Below are 22,781 nucleotides of genomic sequence, written 5' to 3' on the forward strand. Positions count from 1 at the left end.
ACGGTCGCAGGTTCGAATCCTGCCTCGGGCATGGATGTGTGTGATGTCCTTAGGTTAGTTCGGTTTTAGTAGTTCTAAGTTCTAGGGGACTGATGACCACAGATGTTAAGTCCCATACTGCTCATAGTCATTTGAACCATAACATCATGGCGGCCGACCCTTTTTTCAGCTGTCATATAGACATTTTATGTTTCATAGGCAATTTACAGGTTGCTACAGGCAACGTAATACATATTAATTGTTGACCGTAAATTCACCATAAAAAGGATCCGTCCTATTCTATTCATATATTTCCTTTTAATAATTTTATATGGGAAACTGTATTCGTCTTTTAATGTATCACAATTTGGTTTCTATTATAGGTATCAATTTTAAAAGTCTGCTACATTACTGCAACTCATACAGAAAATATACAAAACAGGTGAAGTTCCTGAAGACTATCAGAAATGCATCATATTCCCCATACCTAAGAAAGCATCTACTATGGACTGTGAAAACCATCGAACACTCAGTCTTCTTTCACACGCATCAAAAATTCTAATAAGAATAATTTTGAAAAGAGTTGAAAACCAATTGAATAGCACTCTAAGTGAAGACCAATTCGGTTTTAGAAGCGGTGTAGGGACGAGGGAAGCAATCTTATCTTTAAGACTAATAATTGAGAAACAAATTTCCAAAAACAAACAAGTATTTATAGCCTTCGTAGACCTCGAAAAGGCATTTGACAATGTTGTATGGCCAGAAATGTTTAGAATTCTGAAGAAGGCTGGTCTGAAATATAATGATAGAAGGATAATCTTTAAAATATACCAAAATGAAACAGCCTTAGTTAAGAAGGAAAACAAAGAAGAAACAGCAAGAATAAGGAAAGGAGTGAGACAGGGATGCCCACTATCTCCAGTAATTTTCAACGCATATATCCAAGAAGCAATAGATAAAATAAGAGAGAATATTGAAGTAGGAATAAAACTTAACGGAATGAAAATAGATATGTTGCGATATGCAGATGATATCGCCATAATTACAGAAAGGAAAGAAGATTTAGAAGCCGCACTCAATGAAATGGAAAACACCTTAAAAGAACAGTATGGAATGAAAATAAATAAGAAAAAGACTAAAGTGATGGTGAGTGGCGCCCTGAACTACAATGAACCCATACGAATAACAATAAAGGGAGAGAAACTAGGGCAGGTTACAGAATTTAACTACTTAGGTAGCAAAATAACAGCAGATGGAAGGAGCAAAAGTGACATTAAAAACAGAATACAACTTGCCAAAATAGCATTCAATGGAAAAAGAAACTTACTGACGAGTAGAAATGTTAGTTTAGACGTAAGAAAGAGAGTCATGAAAACCTATGTGTGGAGTACAGCCCTTTACGGATGTGAAACTTGGACTAGTGGAAAAGAAGAAAAGAGAAGATTAGAGGCATTCGAAACGTGGTGCTACCGGAGAATGGAAAAAATCAGCTGGCGAGACAAGGCTACAAACGAAGATGTCCTCAGAAGAGTGAAAGAAAACAGATCTCTTTGGCGAAATATACAGAAAAGAAGAATAACCTTCATAGGTCACATTTTACGGCATAACAATTTCATTAAGAGAATATTAGAAGGAATCATTGAAGGAAGAACTCGCCGAGGACGACCTAGATTAAGCTACATTCAACAAGTAATAAATGACATCGGGTGCCAGACCTATGCAGATATGAAGAAGAAAGTTGACAAAAGAACGGAATGGCGTGCTGCTGCCAACCAACCTGTGGGTTGATAACCGAAGAAGAAGAAGACATGTATTTTACATAATGTGTTTTATCATATTATGTTTTTTGCGTAAATGATAGGCAAACAGATTTCTGGTAGCTACTGTACTTCAGTAGCCAGTTGCAATAATGACCGTGTGGACGATGCGGCCTATTGTACACCTATTTTAGATCTATATGACGATGCTATGCTGATTATATTTATATGTTTTGACGATGCAATTATGGCCTTATAACTTGAGGACATGGTGTAGGAAAGGTACGTTTTACCGTATTTTCTGTACATTTCCTGGTTGTTGTTGTTGTGGTCTTCAGTCCTGAGACTGGTTTGATGCAGCTCTCCATGCTACCCTATCCTGTGCAAGTTTCTTCATCTCCCAGTACCTACTGCAACCTACATCCTTCTGAATCTGCTTAGTGTATTCATCTCTTGGTCTCCCTCTACTATTTTTACCTTCCACGCTGCCCTCCAATACTAAATTTGTGATCCCTTCATGCCTCAGAACATGTCCCACCAACCGGTCCGTTCTTCTCATCAAGTTGTGCCACAAACTCCTCTTCTCCCCAATTCCATTCAACACCTCCTCATTAGTTATGTGATCTACCCATCTAATCTTCAGTATTCTTCTGTAGCACCACATTCCGAAAGCTTCTCTTCCTGTCCAAACTATTTATCGTCCATGTTTCACTTCCATACATGGCTACACTCCATACAAATACTTTCAGAAACGACTTCCTGACACTTAAATCTATACTCGATGTCAACAAATTTCTCTTCTTCAGAAACGCTTTCCTTGCCATTGCCAGTCTACATTTTATATCTTCTCTACTTCGACCATCATCAGTTATTTTGATCACTAAATAGCAAAACTCCTTTACTACTTTAAGTGTCTCATTTCCTAATCTAATTCCCTCAGCATCACCCGACTTAATTCGACTACATTCCATTATCCTCGTTTTGCTTTGTTGATGTTAATCTTATATCCTCCTTTCAAGACAATGTCCATTCCGTTCAACTGCTCTTCCAAGTTCTTTGCTGTCTCTGACAGATTTACAATGTCATCGACGAATCTCAAAGTTTTTATTCCTTCTCCATGGATTTTAATACCTACTCCGAATTTTTCTTTTGTTTCCTTTACTGCTTGCTCAATATACAGATTGAATTACATTGGGGAGAGGCTACAACCCTGTCTCACTCCCTTCCCAACCACTGCTTCCCCTTCATACCCCTCGACTCTTATAACTGCCATCTGGTTTCTGTACAAATTGTAAATTGCCCTTCGCTCCCTGTATTTTACCCCTGCCACCTTCAGAATTTGGAAGAGAGTATTCCAGTCAACATTGTCAAAAGCTTTCTCTAAGTCTACAAATGCTAGAAACGTAGGTTTGCCTTACCTTAATCTTTCTTCTAAGATAAGTCGTAAGGTCAGTATTGCCTCACGTGTTCCGATATTTCTACGGAATCCAAACTGATCTTCCCCGATGTCGGCTTCTACCGGTTTTTCCATTCGTCTGTAAAGAATTCGCGTTAGTATTTTGCAGCTGTGACTTATTAAACTGATAGTTCAGTAATTTTCACATCTGTCAATACCTGCTTTCTTTGGGATTGGAATTATTATATTCTTTTTGAAGTCTGAGGGTACTTCCCCTGTCTCATACATTTTCCTCACCAGATGGTAGAGTTTTGTCAGGACTGGCTCTCCCAAGGCTGTCAGTAGTTCTAATGGAATGTTGTCTACTCCCGGGGCCTTGTTTCGGCTCAGGTCTCTCAGTGCTCCGTCAAACTCTTCACGCAGTATTGTATGTCCCATTTCATCTTCATCTACATTCTCTTCCATTTGTATAATATTGTCCTCAAGTACATCGCCCTTGTATAGACCCTCTATATACTCCGTCCATCTTTCTGCTTTCCCTGTTTTGGTTAGAACTAGATTTCCATCTGAGCTCTTGATATTCATACAAGTGGTTCTCTTTTCTCCAAAGGTCTCTTTAATTTTCCTGTAGACAGTATCTATCTTACCCCTAGTGAGATAAACCTCTACATCCTTACATTTGTCCTCTAGCCATGCCTGCTTAGCCCTTTTGCACTTCCTGTCGATCTCATTTTTGAGACGTTTGTGCTCCTTTTTGCCTGCTTCACTTACTGCATTTTTATATTTTCTCCTTTCATCAATTAAATTCAATATTTCTTCTGTTACCCAAGGATTTCCACTAGCCCTCGTCTTTTTACCTACTTTATCCTCTGCTTTCTTCACTACTTCATCCCTCAGAGCTACCCATTCTTCTTCTACTGTACGTCTTTCCCCCACTGCTGTCAATTGTTCCCTTATGCTGTCCCTGAAACTCCGTACAACCTCTGGTTTAGTCAGTTCATCCAGGTCCCAGCTCCTTAAATTCCCACATTTTTGCAGTTTCTTCAATTTTAATCTGCAGTTCATAACCAGTAGATTGTGGTCAGAGTCCACATCTGCCCCTGGAAATGTCTTACAATGTCTGGTTGTATGATAGTATATTGTGATACGTATTTGCTGTTTTATGCTGAAAGACACACTGCTTACTAGGTGTATATATTTGTATATTATAGATCTGATGATGGTCATTACGGACTGAAATCGGTCATCGTCTAGTCTAAAGAATTCATATTGTGATCTAAGACTGGAATAAAAAAACATTTAACAAACAATGAATTTACCTTAATAGTGTTCAAAAGTCATTTTATATATATATATATATATATATATATATATATATATATATATATATATATATATATATTTCATGACATCCATCTTTACAAATTTCCTTTTGCTGGCGGACACAAGTCCATATCATCCGCTTATAGCAACCTCTCAAAACTCCACCATCTCTCTCTCCACATCCACCACTGCCGGCAGCTCACCTCCAACCGTCCAACGCTACGCGCTGTTCAAATCCAACTGGCCAATGCTACACTAGCGAATATTCCAACAATGAGTCCAACCAGCCACAGACTGCAAACAGCGCATTCAGCGATTTTCATACAGAGCACTACGTGGTGTTTCCAACATAAAAACCTAAAGAGCCTACTTACTCGCTGAGTGCACACAGTACACTTTAGTCAGTTTTTTACGTGCTTCAGTGAACAAGCGAGTAGTGTACTAAGTGGTGGTGTATTTTTATTACGTTAGTAACTCCCGAGATGACTTTTAAACATAGCTTTGAAGCCAGAAGCGGCTTAGCAGCAGCGCTTACACTGCGTCAGCTTATATTTATTATGGTAATAGACCAATGCAGGTTAAAACTGATTTTGCCTGTTTAGTACGGATGATGAAATCGTGAGAGACGGCGCAGTGGTAAGCACAGTAGACTCGCATTCTGGAAGATGAAAGTTGAAATCACCGCCCGGTATCGAGGTCTATATTTGTCGTGAATTCCACCAGTCGGTCCAGGAGTGGTTACTTTGAGAAGGGTATCGCCGGTTTACTTCTCAATCCTTTCGTAATCCAAGCTTGCGCATAACGCTGTCGAAAGGATGTTAAACTCTGATCGTCGTTCCTTCGAATGCAGTGGTGTCCAGAAACACTTGGAGCTGCGTTGACCAGAGTCCACAGGCTTAATGCTGCTTGCTAGCGATGCGTTGGCGTTGAGGCACGCGGTGCGAAACCTCGGATCAGTGATGTCGCAGTGGTTTCCGGTACGCTCGACCTGGCCGGTTCACGTTCACCTAAGTGCGTATGGCGAATTCTGTTTGATTAATCACCAGTCTACATGTGATCCCCCCATTTTCAGTGCAGTGGGATCACAGTTTCTTGCTATGGTGTACGGGGTGGAGCTATTTGATGAAACTGAACGCGAGCCGAAGCAGCAAAGAGTGCTTACACTTTTCCAGCCCTCTTGCTTTGTGCCCTCCTTTGGCGCGATCATGGAGGCGTAGGTAAACAAAACGGCATAGGATCTCTGTAAGACCCTCAAATCGGCAACACTATCGGTGCCACCCGCCTGACTTTGTTGAACAGCCGGCCGCTGTGGCCGAGCGGTTGTAGGCGCTTCGGTCCAGACCCGCACTGCTGCTACGGTCGCAGGTTCGAATCCGGCCTCGGGCATGGATGTGTGTGATGTTCTTAGGTTAGTTGGGTTTAAGTAGTTCTAAGTTAAGGGGACTGATGACCTCCTTTGTTAAGCTCCATAGTGCTTAGAGCCATTAGAATCTTTGTTGAACACTTAAAAAGATATCTCTTCAGGGAAACTCTGATGGAATCCTAGGTCAAATGTTTCTTTATTCCAGTCTTTGCTCACAGTATATGTTCCTTAGACGATGACCGGTTTCAGTTAGTAATGACCATCTTCAAATCTGCATTATAACAAATAATATAAACACATAGTCGACAGCCTATCTTTCAAAACAATACATCATTTCATATCACGCTACACTCTCATATAAACTAGGGAATGTACAGGTAAAATAAGGTAAAGCGTACGTGTTGTACACTACAATCTAATGTGCTAAAGCCCTAATGGCATCGTCAAAACATATAAAAACACTCAGCAAAGCATCGTTACGTAGAATTAAAATAAAATCCTAGGTCCTTGCAGAGAGGCAGCGCCTTGAAATCCCTATTAGCAACCGCAACAGCAATAGCGTAGCCTGCCTGCAGGCGTCCAGGAGCCTCGTCGCATTATGTGTCTACACTGGTAAAGTTGCGCTCAACAAAGCCGAGCGGGTGGCTCAGAGGGTCAATGTCGCACACCTCCGTGATCGCTCCACAAGAAGTGCTAAGCAGGAGAGCTGAAAAAGCATGGCACTACTTGCTGCTTTTTATCACGTTTAGATTTTGTCGAATGGTTTTGTATGGTCCTCAGAGGTTCCACCGTGTAAATCAGAGTAAAAATGGCGGCTACACTGTGCTCCAAAAGGGTGTGACTACGTTCAGTCGGGTTACTAGCCCAAGACGCCCGTAGAAAAGGGCTGAATCGTCAGCAGAGTGTCAGTAGTGTCAAAACATGTCTAGAGAGCCATTCCGTAGCTCATCACACTGCAAATCTTCGTTGTCAAAAAAATAAATAAATAAATAAAATTTTAAAAAATTTAAAAAAATAAAAAATAAATAAAAATAAATAAATAAATTCAGGGGAGAAATCTCTGAACCTTTTCTCATAAAAACTGGAGTACGTCAAGGTGACGGGCTATCTCCACTCCTGTTTAATATAGTCCTGGATAAAGTCATTAAGGAATGGGAAAAAGAATTAAAAAATCAATCCTACTGGAAACCAATCCATCTTGGTAGAACCAAAGACAACGTGGAGATATCTTGTTTAGCATTCGCGGACGACTTGGCCATACTTGCAGATGATGAAGAAATCGCCACCAAACAAATAGAGATCCTTAAGGAATGCGCGGATAAAGTAGGTTTACAAATTTCGTTTCAAAAGACAGAATTTTTCTGTACGAAATTCCATATACACAATTTGAACACAAAATATGGAAAAATAAATAGAGTAAAACATTTTAAATACCTAGGTGAAATTTTGGAGCCAACCGGAGGAGAGAAAGTTGCACAGAAGATCAGACAACAGAAAATGAAGAGAGCATATGGTATGACACATGAAATATACAATAAAAAATGCATCTCCTCGAACACAAAAATCAGACACTACTGCGCAGTAATTAAGCCAGCAGCACTATATGCTAGTGAAATGCTCACACTCCACACAAAATGTGATTTAGAAAAAATACTAAAAGAAGAACGCAAAATTATGAGAAAGATTTTAGGTCCAAAATTAACAGAAGAAGGATACCGGATACAATCAAGAAGAACCACAGAAACTATATCAAACCTGGGAGCAGACATAAGAAGGCGAAGATTAAAATTTTATGGACATGTCACTAGACTTCCCCCCACACGACTCACCAACAGAATTCTCACTTACATAGAAAAAGTCAAATCAACAACACCATGGATTAGCCAAGTAAAATTAGATTTACAAAAAGCAAATATTGAACTTAAAGATGTCAAAGATAGAAAAACTTTTAGAAATAAGGTGGAAAAGTGGATTGTATTGTCGGAGAAGGAAGCACTAAAGAGACCAGGAACAAAATGGACAGAAGAAAGAAAAAGAAAACATGGAGAACGAATGAAAGAAGTATGGAAGAAACGACGTCAGAAAGCTTTGCGTGATCCTTCTGGGCCCATTCGCGATAAATAATAATAATAAAAATAAGAGGGTTCAAATGCCTCTGAGCACTATGGGACTTAACATCTGAGGTCATCAGTCCCCTAGAACTCAGAACTACTTAAACCTATCTAACCTAAGGACAGCACACACATCCATGCCCGAGACAGGATTCGAACCTGCGACCGTAGCGGTCGCGCACTTCGTTGTCAGCTGCGAAATGTGTGTGAATCAACTTCCCAAGGAAAGGGATGGTGTCGTTGACGCCGTTTAAGCCACCGCCTGAGGCTCTTTCGTGTCGGTTCTCAGGTGGTGTGTGTGAAGTGCTCTCGTCGGACACGCACAAGAAAACCGCGAGATTTCGAGGCTGGGCGTGGGGATTCTCACCTCCATCGCATAGGGATCAAAAGAAGGATTTAAATGTAAGAGGGCATGTGACGACCTTCCCATCGTGTGACACGTCCACGGTGGCTGTGGGTAGAATTATGGTGAATCTTGATGCCAAAGTGACACCATAAACCCATCTCACACATCACATGAACTCCTTCGCATGTGTCGACTCCTTGCTGTATTGAAGCGTCAGGGAGGCAGAATGTTAGGTCGCAGTACGCAACGCATTTGTACCATTACAGAGGATGAATGTCAGCACCATTGAGCCAAATTTAAACTTATTCGTCGGAAAAGATGACAATAATGGTGTTTCAAGAAAGTGATCCTTTGTGTTGCGCAGTCTTTTATCAGTCCATTTTGTCCCTGCAGGGGACATGACGTCTAAACGGTACGACCAAGTGGTCTGAAGACTGTATCAGCGTTGGAAACAAGTCTTGACAGCAGAAGAAGTAGGGTCCGAGTGAGACAGGGCTCTTGGTGTGGGGGCTGGTTAACATCTCGAGTTTAAGAAAAGAACGGCCGGCTGTACTGAGGGCTCCATTTTTCGTAGCCGACCTAACTGTGCTCATTCGCGCAGTTTTGGGGGCTTACTTGAGCTAGGTTACCAAACACTGACTTCTAATTGCCAGAACCGTTTGTCGTCTCTCTCGTGTATTCAAGCGCGAAGGACCGTTCGAACTTAGTACAAAGACTCAATTACAACAGAGAAAGCCATATTGTCGAAAAATACTAACTTTTGAATTCACTCCCATGACGACCAGAAAAAATTATGGGCAATTGGTAATATACTAGGGTATCATTACAGCTTTTTTTATTCTCGTTCGCCTTCCTATTAATATCGTTGTTAGCCTCAAAGCGTTGTTAATCTCAAATTACACTAATTCGCATGTAGCGATAATAGTTTGCTACCACTGTAGAGTGTAGCGTTGCAAAACACGGTAATGGACTGCCTTTATTGACCACCGTTGAGGAACTGTAGTGGTGGAAAATATCAGGACGTTAATCAGCTGTTAATCAGAGAACCGACTCATGAGGGTAACAGTTTAGATCTCCCAGTTAATAGGCCCTAACTTCACGACTCAGTTACCTCTGCAGTTCTGTTTACCTTTCTATACAAAGGTATTATTCGGGTTTATGTCAGTTGACATAAAAAATACTGCAAAAAACTTCTAATGACATATATTTTTTGCACATTACAATAGAACAATATGTTATTGAAAATAATACTAATAATAATGATAGGATTCATCAGAACTTTATTACATAATAATGTAATGAATTTAATTTAAGATAATTTCTTGGTTTAATACTCACATTGGATAAACTTCTAGCAACAGACTTTAAGAATTACAGTATTTTTCTTTTCAGGCATATTTGTTACTTTACTGATTGCAGTCACATTACCACAGAGATGTCGAGAAAACCACAAATATAGAACATCAGGTTTCAGAGCACGCGATTATCTTAGAAAACATTATCATTTATTTTCTAATGTTTATTCTCACTCGCTGCAGTTTGGACCAAGTCGGTGGAACGTTTTTTTGCAAAAATGTTTAGTATATTTATCAGACTATATGTTTGTTTTGTTGTCATTGCTATCTGGATACAGCTTACAGCGTGCATGTCTAGTAGATTTTCAGTAGCTGCCCGTTCAGAATTTTGAATGCACCTGGCCGTTCTCAGTAAATTCTCTCGTTTTGGAAAATGCCTGCATCATGCAACGATTTCTGCGGCCAGTACTTTCTAAGATTCTGTGCCTCTCCATATCTGACATGCTCTATTAGTTCATTTTGGAATACTGTACAAAATACTACTTCAAATGAACTTTTCTCGTCGCTTATGCTGATTGTTGCATACCTGGTATTTTCTGAGGTACTCTTGATGATATTCGAAGTTGATAGGCAGCGGTGTTGAACTGGTGAGTGCAACTGCCATCCTATATTTCCATTTGTAGAAAGAAAGTACTGCACATTATTTTCTACAATATGTGGACTGTCATCATTGTCATCAGAACACTTGTTTCCAGATGCATAGCTTCTTCTGTGATCGTCAGACTTCGAAAGTATTCCTTTTTTTGTTGAGAATTTTTCTAATTCTTCCAAATAAATATCAGTCAGTGGACAAATTGCCATGGTGTCACATTCAGGCCGATGAGAAACAATAAAAATTCAAATAGTAGAAAAGTGCTAAACAATGTCTAGGTAAAAGCAAGAAATTAGCAGACTGTTGTAAATGGAAAAGCTTTGTTGTTTGTTCAGAGTAAGCTGGAACGATGAGCATCATAATTACTGAACAGTGTAACAGAAAACTAAAAAATATTTGACATTGTAGAAGTAATATTTGAGTCCGGTCATTATAACCCACAACTAATGCGACTGATGACCGAAATATGTAAAATATTTTGACACACAATTTGATTAAGCATTTTCAGACTATTCACCAACTTTTATAAAGTAACCTTGCTATTTAATTAATGAGAAATGAAATTTATACCCATTTCGGGTCATATAGCCCCGAACAGAACAGCAGGATTAAGGCTGCACGGGTATCATAAGGCTATCACAGAATGACTTGACTATGGGTGTAACGAAGCGCCGGCCGCGGTGGTCTCGCGGTTCTAGGCGCGCAGTCAGGAAGCGTGCGACTGCTACGGTCGCAGGTTCGAATCCTGCCTCGGGCATGGATGTGTGTGATGTTCTTAGGTTAGTTAGGTTTAAGTAGTTCTAAGTTCTAGGGGACTGATGACCACAGCAGTTGAGTCCCATAGTGCTCAGAGCCATTTTTTTTGTAACGAAGCGTAGGAATTTAGTTCCGTCCGGTAAGTGCGTCGAGCAACAGATTTCAAATTATCTAAGTTGTCATCATCACTCTATAATTTATGGGACTTAAAACGTTGAGTATATAATCAGAAAGTCCATTGTTGTTAGACGAAACACCTTAGGCAGACACGTACTGTGCAGAGTGGTGATCAGTGAGAGAGATAAGTCGTGGTTCGACAGCCGTATTGAAAAGGCCGCTCAGAAAGCAAGGAGCGCTTCATCGGAAATTTAAAGGTACCAAAAGCCTCAGATACCAACAAAAACTGAACGATACCAAAATCAGCGCAAGGAAATACATGTGGGGGCGTTCAACGAATTCAAAGGTAACGTTCTAGTTACCAATCGGAAAGAAAGTCCTATGAGTGTTTGGTCTTGTGTTAAATCAGTAAACGGATAAAAGCTACCCGTCCAGACGGTTATAATAATAGCGCAGAATCGGAGGATGATGCAATGCCAAATACTAAATTCTTTTTTTCTGGAATTATTTCAAGTACGAAGATTGCACTGCTCATCCTTTCAATCGCCACACAAACGACAGATAACACACACCGAAATAAATGAGAGGATAGCAAATGAATAAAAACTTGCTGAACAAGAGGAAAGGCGATTGGACGTAATGGGCTTCTGACTAGAGGCTGAGGAAGAACTCGCTAACCCTAATTCAGCAGTCTGCCGTCATTGATTGGGAAAATTCACTAGTCATTCCCGTTTTCAAGAAGAACTGTCCAAGAGACGCACAAAGCTATATCGCGGACGTAAGTTGAAAATTGCTGAACGTATTACGTGTTGGTGTGTTGTGGCTTTTGCGGAGACAGAAAATGTCGTACGTAGGAATCACCATAAATTCCACGACCATTGATCATGAGGAACACAGCACGCCCTTTTCGTCCGCGAGACTCAGAAGGCAGCAGATGTCGATGCCTCGATTGATGCCGCATTTTTAGACTTTCGGAAGATATATAGTACTGTCCCGCACTGACGTCTAATGAATAAAGTACCAGTGTACGGAATGTCAGACGAGCTTCATAAATGGATAGAAGAGTTCCTAGCAGAATGGGAACGTGCTATTCTTTACGGAGATAAATCGTCAGACGTAAAAGTAATTCAGTGGTCACAAAGTGAGTTTTGTAAAACCATTAGTGTTAAAATAAATGTCGTGTGACTAGGGCCTCTTGTCGGGTAGACCGTTTGTACAATACATATAAAAGACGTAATTACTAATGTCGGAAGCTCCATAATGCTGTTCGCGAATGATGCTATTGTACACGAAGAAACCGCAGTGCTAGTAAATTGTGGCGAAATTCAGAAAGACCAACAGAGGATAGACATTTGATATACGGATTTGCTGCTGACCAACAATGTAAACAAATGTAACACACTGCGCACTAGTAAGTGGAAAAACCCGTTATTGTATGATTACGCGATTGCCGAACAATGTGTAGAAGTAGTCACATCCATTAAATGTCTAGGAATTTGCGTACGATGTAAAGTGGAACAATCACATGAAACTAACTGTACGAAAGGAACATGCCAAACGGATTCAGTGCATGAATCCACAGGAAATGTAGTGTATCTACGAAGGCGTTAGCTTACCATATCGCCTCCTTCAAGCGTTACGTGATTATTGCTCGTCATGCTCCTCAGTGTGGAATCCTTAAAAAATGAGACTGATAAGAAAAGTAGAAAACAGATAACACCGCATTTCATTGCAGATTCAATAAACGCGAAATCGTCACAGAGTTGCTCATCCAACTGCATCAGCAGACACTGCATTAGAGGTGTTGTGCACTGCAATGTTGTTTGATTTCAAAATCTCAGGAGCGGATGTTCCTGGTAGCGTCATCAAAAATACTGCTTCCCTCCCACGCATATCTTGCGAAAAGACCACGAAGCTAAAATTAGACACAATGGAGCTCACATGGAGACTTCATAGCAATTTTTGTGCCATGCAGCATTCACAACTGGAAAACGATAGGGGGGAAGGGGTGGCGGGGTAATGGCAGTGGTACACAAAATACTCTCCGCCACACACCATCATTTGGATACTGGAGTATATATCTAGCTGAAGAAATGAATAAAATTGTATAAATCATAGACTCCCAAATTCTCCATTGGTACATCTTTAACTTAACTAAGAGTAAATAACCGCTTGGTAGTATTTCTACTCAGTGGAGTGCGTCACGCAAATAGTATTCGTGTGAACACACATACGTACTGTAGCTCCACAATTAGATTGGAGTACAGTCAACGGGTAGGGTCCAACATTATATTTTGTAACTCTACTGCTGGTTTTTTTTTTAGTACTTTTGATCAGATGATCAGAAAACTGAGACTCCGGTGATGACAGCCTTGAATCTCGAAACACATCAGTGTTGTGTGAACATTTCTTTTAATAATGTTAAGTGCTACACTGGCTGGGCTGAGCGACCTCTGCGGTGGGAGGTGAAGCTAGCTAAGTCAGCATTTACGGCTGTTCAACTACCAGGGCATGGCTGTAGTGGGGAGGTAGCAGGTGTCAACCTGTTTGAATTAGTTCTTTATTCCATGTTGATTGCAGCAGTGGAGACGTAGCTGAAGAGACAGTCTATGGCTTCCATGACGCAGGTGGTTTGGCAAGCATGGAATGCTGGAGTCAGCAGCAGCCTGCCAGAATGGTGGTTCACTGCATATTACTCAGGTCGATAATGATGGCTGGCGAGATGCTGCGGTCAGGCCAGTAACAAAGTTACTGACATGGGGTGGCGGCAGCCGCAAGCGGTACACAGCAGAAAATGGCCATGGCTGTTGGCCTTATTTTGCCACTCAGTAGAGAACACACTGGGTCAGGTAAGGTCAAACACTGGCGCGTGCCCATACTGGGAAATGGACAGTGTTTGGCTGCACGTGTTGATAACGCCTGGGGAAGTATATGGTCCAGTCTCGAATTCCGGTTTGCCAGGAAGGGGACCAGCAGTGGGTGCCTCATTAGTAGAAAGGCACCAAGTAGACAGAATTCAGACTCAGCCCAGGCAGTGGTCTGAAGCTTTTGATAGTAGAATCCAGCAGTAGCAGCTTGCTGGTGCATTGTGGCATGACTAACGTGGAGCTCGCCGCAACTAACGGCTGGTAATGACAGTAATTTGGCATAAGCCACGGCGTGAAGTTTGACCGTTGAGCAATCATGACATCAAGATCTAATTCATCCATCGTCTCACCAACTTCAGAGCCTTGGCAGTGATGTAAGATGTCGCCAGATGTTCAAATGGTTCAAACGACTCTGAGCACTATGGGACTTAACATCTGAGGTCATCAGTCCCCTAGAACTTAGAACTACTTAAAACTAACTAACCTAAGGACATCACAAACATCCATGGCCGAGGCAGGATTCGAACCAGCGACCGTAGCAATCGCGCGGTTCCGGACTGAAGCGCCTAGAACCGCTCGGCCACCGCGGTCGGCGCCAGATGTCCTTTCAGAAAGCCTGTCTGGTGACTTCTACATTGTCAGCTTGCAGAGTACTGGTTCATGCTTAGTAAACTCCTATTCTTACAATGTGGCCCCTCACTACAGAAGTAGCCTGTTTCTCGGTCATTATGATGTCCTTTTGCTGAGTCATCACAAGACCAGTTTGCTTCACAAGGCAGGACCGTGGAGCAACTGTGCTATTATGGCATAAGGATTAAATATTATAAAAGCTTTTTCGCATCTGTATAATCCAGAATGATATTAAAACACCTATATTCACTACCATTCTCCATCAGAAACGGTACAATTTTCCTACGTTTGTAAAACCGCCGCAAAATGATTAGTTAAGGTTGATTTTTGAATCTAAGTGCGCATCTATCATGCAGCATGAATCAATAGTTAAGTGATTGGAGTAGTATTTGTATGAAACTGAGTTATTTATTCGCATACATTTCTGCAGTGTAGGAGCGTAAGAAATTACCAAAAAGTGTGAATCACTTCCATGTAATTTCAAGATGATGAATAGATGGCATTTTCTACCTTGCCGACATGATCGGGACATCAGGGGCTGGAAGATTAGTTGAGGGTCTCGGTTCGGTCAAGGGTCGTTACCAGTTTATCCATCCGTTTTTGTGTTCTCATCTCGGTTTCAGTAATCAGGTTATTTACGAAGGGCGGGTGATTGGCCCACCGCTTCCGATTGCCTTGGTGGGGCTGCCACCTTATCGCCCAAGCACTGACGATTTGCCAGATGTTCAGCATATGGCCTTGGCATTTCCTCTGCACCCCTATACATGGTTTAACCGAGAGCATCGGTTATGTGTGGAAAATGGGAAGGAAAAGAAAAAGGATGGGCTAGGGATGGGGGAAAGGATAGGAGACAGGTTTTCGATAGGTCGTTGAGTAACATACTTGGTCTGCCCCCCCCCCCCCCCAACCCCTCTTCGGCCTGTCCAGCATGGGCGACCCTGCTAGTAGCTACGCTACCGCCGGTATAGCCCTCCGGATCCAGAGCACGCAAACCTCCTCGCCAGCACGGACAGTGCGGTGTCCCCTGAGGCGCAGTTGAGGTTGAGGAGAGATGAATGAACACATGGGTGATTGGAACATTCGTGCGTAAAAAGTGGCCCACTCCTCTTAACCCACTTCTCTTACTAAACAACAAATAGCGTTATTTTTGGGCCTTCTGTTGGGAGACTGGTACCATTACACTCTATACGCTTGTGAGCCCACGTCTTTATCTGAGTAACTACTGCAAACTGAGTATAGCTGAAACTGCTTACTGTAGTCCACAAATTGCGAAATAGGTGATACCTTGTTGCCTCGTGATGTCCCATATCAATTGATGGCTCTATTAAGTCACGTTGAGCCATAAATTTCTTTTTTCCCCATTTAGATTCATTACCACTTATCCGATCTATCCATCTAATCTTCGCATTCTTCTGAAGCACAATATTTTGAAAGCTTAAATTCCCTTCATGTCTGTACTGTTTACCGTCCACCTCAGTCCAAGGTCACAAACCAGACAAATACTTTTAGAAACTCCTTCCTAACTCCCAATTTTATATTCGATGTTAACAGTATTTTTTTTTCAGAAGTACTATTCTTGCTATTGCCAGTCTACATTTTATATCCTCTGTATTTCGGCCATTGTCAGTTATTTTGCTGTCCTATAGCAAGACCTGACTCTTGCTTTTAGTGCCTCATTTTCTGACATAATTCCTTCATCTTTCATTCGACTTCGTTCCATGACATTTGTTTTACTTTTGTTCAAAATGGTTCAAATAGCTCTGAGTACTATAGGATTTAACATCTGAGGTCATCAGTCCCCTAGAACTTAGAACTATTTAAACCCAGCTAACCTATGGATATCACACACACATCCACGCCCGAGGCAGGTTTCGAACCTGCGACCACAGCTGTCGCGCGGTTCCAATGGTTCAAATGGCTCTGAGTACTATAGGATTTAACGTCTGAGGTCATCAGTCCCCTAGAACTTAGAACTACTTAAACCCAGCTAACCTAAGGATATCACACACACATCCACACCCGACGCAGGTTTCGAACCTGCGACCACAGCTGTCGTGCGGTTCCAGACTGAAGCGACTAGAACCGCTCGGCCACAGCAGCCGGCTTACTTTTGTTGATGGTTATATTATGACCTGTTTTGAAGACACTATCCATTCGGTTTAGATGACCTTCCAAGTTCTTTCTCCTGTTTCACAGAATTACGTAATCGGCACTCCTGAATAATGAGATATAGTTCAGTCTCAATCCTCTTTCAATCTGTCTTTCTCTTTGATGTCCTCTGTCTCTTATAACTGCTGTCTAATTCCTGTAGAAGTCCTAGGTAACTTTCCACCGCTTGTCTAGTAATGATGTATACCACAGTAAACAGTTATTTCATCTCTCTTCAATGTGCTGCGAATCTTATGTTACTAGTATAACATTACTTTGACGTTGTTGTTTTCACATACCGGTACACTAGATTATTCTGAAAATAAACATGTTATGTTACACCAACGAATCTGCTGAAGTGTGTAAATTTTCAAGAAATAATGGAAAATTACACTAAATAAAGAATTCAAGATAATGATATGTTAACAGCAAGACATTTAGCGCCCACGTTGAAAGCTTTTATGGTAGTACTATGGTTAAAAATGGTGAAACTGAAAATGCAATAGAAATTAATGCATAGTAATTCCGTGCAGAAAACCATACATTTACACAATCGCTCAACCTCTCTCATACGATAAAGACGCGAAATTCAATGAAATTTTCTAAATGTGTACAAAATCTGGATGTGGCTGGCTGACTACTGGGCGAAAACCCGGTGCGCCAGTCGTCACTCCAAAGCACACCAAACTTTCGCGAGCCAGAGGAGAAGGCCGAAGCTAAACTTGTAAGTAGGCTGTTTAGGTTTTTATGTTGGTAACGCCACGTAGCGCTCTGTATGAAAATCACTGGCTGTGCTGTGTGCAGTCTGTGGCTGGTTGGCATTGTTGGAATATTCGCTATTGTAGTGTAGGGCAGTTGGGTGTGAACAGCGCATGGCTTTGCTCAGTTGGAAGCGAGGCGCCAGCGATGGTGGATGTGGGGAGAGAGATGGCGGAGTTTTGAGAGCGGATGATCTGGACGTGTGTTCATCAGAGACATTAAATTTGTAAGACTGGATGTCATGAACTTATATATATATATATATATATATATATATATATATATATATATATATAATGACTTTTGAACACTATTAAGCTAAATACATTGTTTGCGCTCTATCAAGATCTTTCATTTGCTAACTATGCCTATCAGTAGTTAGTGCCTTCAGTAGTTAGAATCTTTTATTTAGCTGGCAGTATTGGCGCTCGCTGTATTGCAGTAGCTCGAATAACGAAGATTTTTGTGCGGTAAGTGATTCATGAAAGGTATAGGTTATTGTTAGTCAGGCCCATTCTTTTGTACGGATTATTGAAAGTCAGATTGCGTTGCGCAAAAAATATTGTGTGTCAGTTTAGTGATGATCAGAATAAGTAAAGAGAGAATTGTCTGAGTACGTTCAGTTTTGCTCAGCTGTTTGAAAATCAAATAACGTAAGAGGTTTATCAGCACAGTAATTCATTAATTTTTCGAAGGGGACGTTTCAAACTTGCTTCTGCCTTCTCATCAAAATATAGAAATTACTCGTTTAAGATGTGGCGTTGAATCGTTTGAGCGCCCACGCAACATAATATTTTTATGAAGCCACGACAATCTTCACCCATATCCGCTGGTTCCTGCACACTTCCTCTGTCCTGGAACAAGAATCACTTGTTCTGTGGCACTTAATTGTATTTCTCCAGTGATCGAACCTTGTTTATTGGTGAACTCTTAATTTACGTAATTCTGCAGGCTGAAGATTTTAACTTCAGTAACTCTTAATTTGTTTCTTCAGCGACTGTAGCCGTGAGGGCATTAATCAGACACTGCACTTGCTATAGTGCACCATGGAAATCGACAGAAGGGTGCTCGTGCGGCCATAGACAGGTCAGAACTCGGTCCTTAGCCCCAGAGTCTGCCCTCGGCGACCCCGAGAAGCCGGCAAACTGGCTTATTTCCAGCCTTGTTTCTCGGACGTTTCTCCTCTGCAGTGAGGGGAGGTGGGGGAGACATCAGTCGCTAGCTGCGAGCCGCCCAGTCGGAGAAAATGAAATTGCCATACGAGTGTCTGCGCGGACACGGACGCAGAGACGGTGAAGAGAGAGAGAGAGAGAGAGAGAGAGAGAGAGAGAGAGAGGGGGGGGGAGGGAGGCGGGAGAGAAAGAAGGTGCTCTAATTTCCCAGGAGCGCAGGCAGAGCGAGCAGCCGGCCGGAGCTGTCGTCTCTTTCGCTCAGAGCCGATGCAGCCTCACTGTGACAAAAGTGTCTGCGACATCTCCTGTCAGCTCCTGCGTCTGCAGCCCCAAGTTTGCCACCAACTTTTCCATTACATTTAACGTCTTTTTGACGTTGAACACGTTAGCAAACTTAAATGTCAAAGGACAGAAAGTATTGCTGTAGCATGTTTGTTGAAAACAGCATCAACCGTGATACAGGATGTAGAATCCGGGTGGTTGGCCTCTACTGTGGCGGGGAACAGAGGAGCGGTGAGTGGTATTCGTCCGACGTATCGCCATAAAAATATCATTGTTAAAACTTTCATGTATTGTTTAAGAACTACAACAATAGTGATGAGGCCAACGTCTCCTGGACGTAAGCAGTAGACTGTCTGCGAAGGGATGCAGCCGTCAGTAGGGGCCCTCGTTGCGTTCGGCGTCTTACGGTTAGTGGAGTGATGACGTCAGCGACTCGGCGGGGTCGCTGACCACTGCAGCGAGCAGCGGCCCACGTTGCCGATTAGTCCAGAGCCTTCTAGATACAAGGCCTACGCACAGCGGCCATATTGCCACGTGACGTCACAAACTGTTGGCCATCTTATCTTCAGTCGCCAGTCCTGTTGGCGTGCATGTTGTGCTGAAAGTGTGTGACATGTGGAAGTGATATATATTTCATACAGTATTCGTCTACAGTTCTTCGAAATATGGGATACAAGTGCTGCCTTCCATTTTGCCAGGGAAATTATAAATCCCGAAAAGGCATGAAAGTGCACGTTTCGATTTCCCAAATGTGTGAAGTTGAGAAATCGCTGGATTGCAGCTATTCCCAGACAGGAATTTGTGTCTACGCATCATTTAAGGCTAAGTAAATAACAAAAAATTTGTAACGTGTTATTTGTTAGCATTGCACCACATTTGCCAATCGTTTTTAAAAGCAGTTATGCATCACGTACCAGCATCATTTGTTTCTTAATTCTGGACCATTGCTGTGAGGTTAATACGAAGATGGCTGTGAAATGTCTCTCGTATTTGCAGCCATTGTCACACAGAATAGTTATATTAATTAGTGTGACTCGAAAATATTTGGTACTCCTTATCATTCCTACCAGATTATTTAGTTTACTTTTATTTGGAAGAGCTACAGAATGATTTTGTTCAGTTTTACATATACAGCTACTCGGAAATAATTTCAATTTGAGTAAACTACCTTAGAAAGTTGCTTTAATGAATTCAGTATTCGACAGATTAAACAGTATAAAAAGCAGAATTTCGAAGTAAGTGCATTATGATTAAATTAACAGCACTCTGTGACACGAATTTCAAAAATGGTTCAAATGGCTCTGAGCGCTATGGACTTAACATCTGCGGTCATCAGTCCCCTAGAACTTAGAACTACTTGAACCTAACTAACCTAAGGACATCACACAACACCCAGTCATCACGAGGCAGAGAAAATCCTTGACCCCGCCAGGAATCGAACCCGGGAACCCAGGCGTGGGAAGCGAGAACGCTACCGCACGACCAAGAGCCGCGGACAAACACGAACTTCAATCAAGGATATAGGAGAAACAATCTTCTCATGTTTAAGGTTCTGAAGTTCTGGAGAAACAGGAAAATAAAATATTTTTTCAGGTTTTTTGATTTATTAAACATTACGTAAGGAAGTGCTCCATTTCGTCGAATGATTTGAGTTTTGTGTGAGGTCAGCAAATTTGGAAGTGGAGAGGAAAATTTACGAAAATAACCAGGGAAACAAATTCTTAAATTCTGTAGGAGCTCCAGCTGCTTTATTTAAAACCCAAGACGTCTGCTTGTTGTTGCATCTTACAGATTTTTTACTGCAAGAAAGCGTAGCTCTCGAGGTAAAAGACAGAATTTAAAATTACAGATTGTATTCAAGGCTGGAAACGCATATTTAAGGCAAGTTGTCAAAATAATTTTACCTCATTAAATAACATAGGATAGTTTGATTAGTTATTTTACGCAATGATATAAATTTCCATACTTTCATTACAAGGACACGTAGAAGAGGAAAGCACGAGAATCCCTATGTGGTCTCAGTTCCAAAATTCGTAAAGATCGTATAGATGCAGAGTGCTTAACAGGAGCGTTCCGATACAGACCTGGTCATCAGCATGTGACGTCACAAGTGTGCGCGCAGGCCTGTAGTCTAGGTGGTGTTGATTAGTCGCTGCCCACCTGCATAGGGCGGGCACGCTGAAGCACGCAGAATCACACTGTGGATCCGGCATGGATGAGATGGCTTACAGCAGCAGCAGTGTCAACCCACATGAACAGCTGCCCACACATTCAGAGGTAGGCAGCAAGGAGTTTATTGGCGCAAGCAGAGGCAGCTGAGCAGTTGCCACGCCCCAGGTTCGAGCCTTAGACCACTTGGGCAGAAGACTATCAGAATCTGAAGAAGGCGTGCATGTGGCCCACCGATCAGAGAGCGTTAACTCTACCTACCCCACTCGTGTCGGTGCGAGCATCAGGGCCGCAACTAGGAGCGTCAGTCTGCGGAGGTGGAGATCCGCGTGGATTCGTAAATTTGTAGACCATCGTGAGTCCTCCCTTGGCGGTGGTGGCTGGCAGATTACAGTCTCTCTGACAAGAAATGAGGAATATTTATACGAGCTTGATCCGTTCTTCATTTGCTAAGGCACTTGTTTCTATCACATAAGCGATAACAGAAAGTTAAGAGTTTTTTTAAAACTTCTTACGAGACAATAATTTTTAGAATTTTCACTTTTTAAAGTTTTTTAATGTTTTAGGGTTTATTCAGTGAACGCTGCCGGCAGATCTGTTTCGTTGCAGTAATACCGGGTGTAGAAGTATGAAACCGGAATTTCCATATAGATGGTGCTAGCAGTCAGTGTTCGGGCCCGTGAGACCGCGTCTGCAGTGCCATCTGCTTTCTGTAACGGCTGACGGCGGATGTCAACTCACAGTACCCCAAGTTCCATACGTCGGTATCTGTTTCAAACACGTTAACATGTCGAGTTTTGAGCCTGCGAACTACGATTTGCAGATAGCATTGGTTTTCTGTTGTCATTTGAAGACAACTGCTGCAAAATCTCATCGAACGCTTGTTGAAGATTTCGGTGAACATGCTCTTGGGAAACCACAGTGTTCCGAGAGGTTCAAAAAAATTCAAAAGTGGTGATTTTGACGTGAGAAACAACGAGAGTGGGAAACCACCGAAAAAGTTCGAAGACAACGAACTGAGTGAAGATGATACTCAAACGCAACAGGAACTTGAGGAACAATTGAATGTGACCCAAATGGTTCAAATGGCTCTGAGCACTATGGGGCTTAAATTCTGAGGTTAGCAGTCGTCTAGAACTTAGAACTACCTAAACCTAACTAACCTAAGGACATCACACACACCCATGCCCGAGGCAGGATTCGGACCTGCGACCGTAGCGGTCGCGCGGTTCCAGTCTGTAGCGCCTAGAAGCGATCGGCCACTCCGGCCGGCGAATGTGACGCAGAAAACCGTTTCTCTTCGGTTGAAAGCTGTGGGAAAGGGGCACAAAGTGGGAAAATGGGTTCCGCATGAACTGAATGAGAGACAGCAAGCAAATCGGAAGACCACTTGCGAAGTGCTGCTCGCGAGATACAAAAGAAAGTCGTTTCTCCATCGAATAGCGAGAGGTGATGAAAAAATGGATATGAGAATTCTAAGGGTGGTAAATCATGGGTGCTTACAAGCAAACCATCGACGTCCACTCCAAGACCAAATCGCTGTGGAAAGAAGACAATGCTCTGTACTTGGTGGGATCAGAAGGGTGTCGTCTATTATGAGCTGCTAAAACCTGCTGCTGAAACCGTTGACAGTGATCGTTACCAACAGAAAATGATCGA

Source organism: Schistocerca americana, chromosome 6, assembly GCF_021461395.2.
Source record: "Schistocerca americana isolate TAMUIC-IGC-003095 chromosome 6, iqSchAmer2.1, whole genome shotgun sequence".
Taxonomy (NCBI): domain Eukaryota; kingdom Metazoa; phylum Arthropoda; class Insecta; order Orthoptera; family Acrididae; genus Schistocerca; species Schistocerca americana.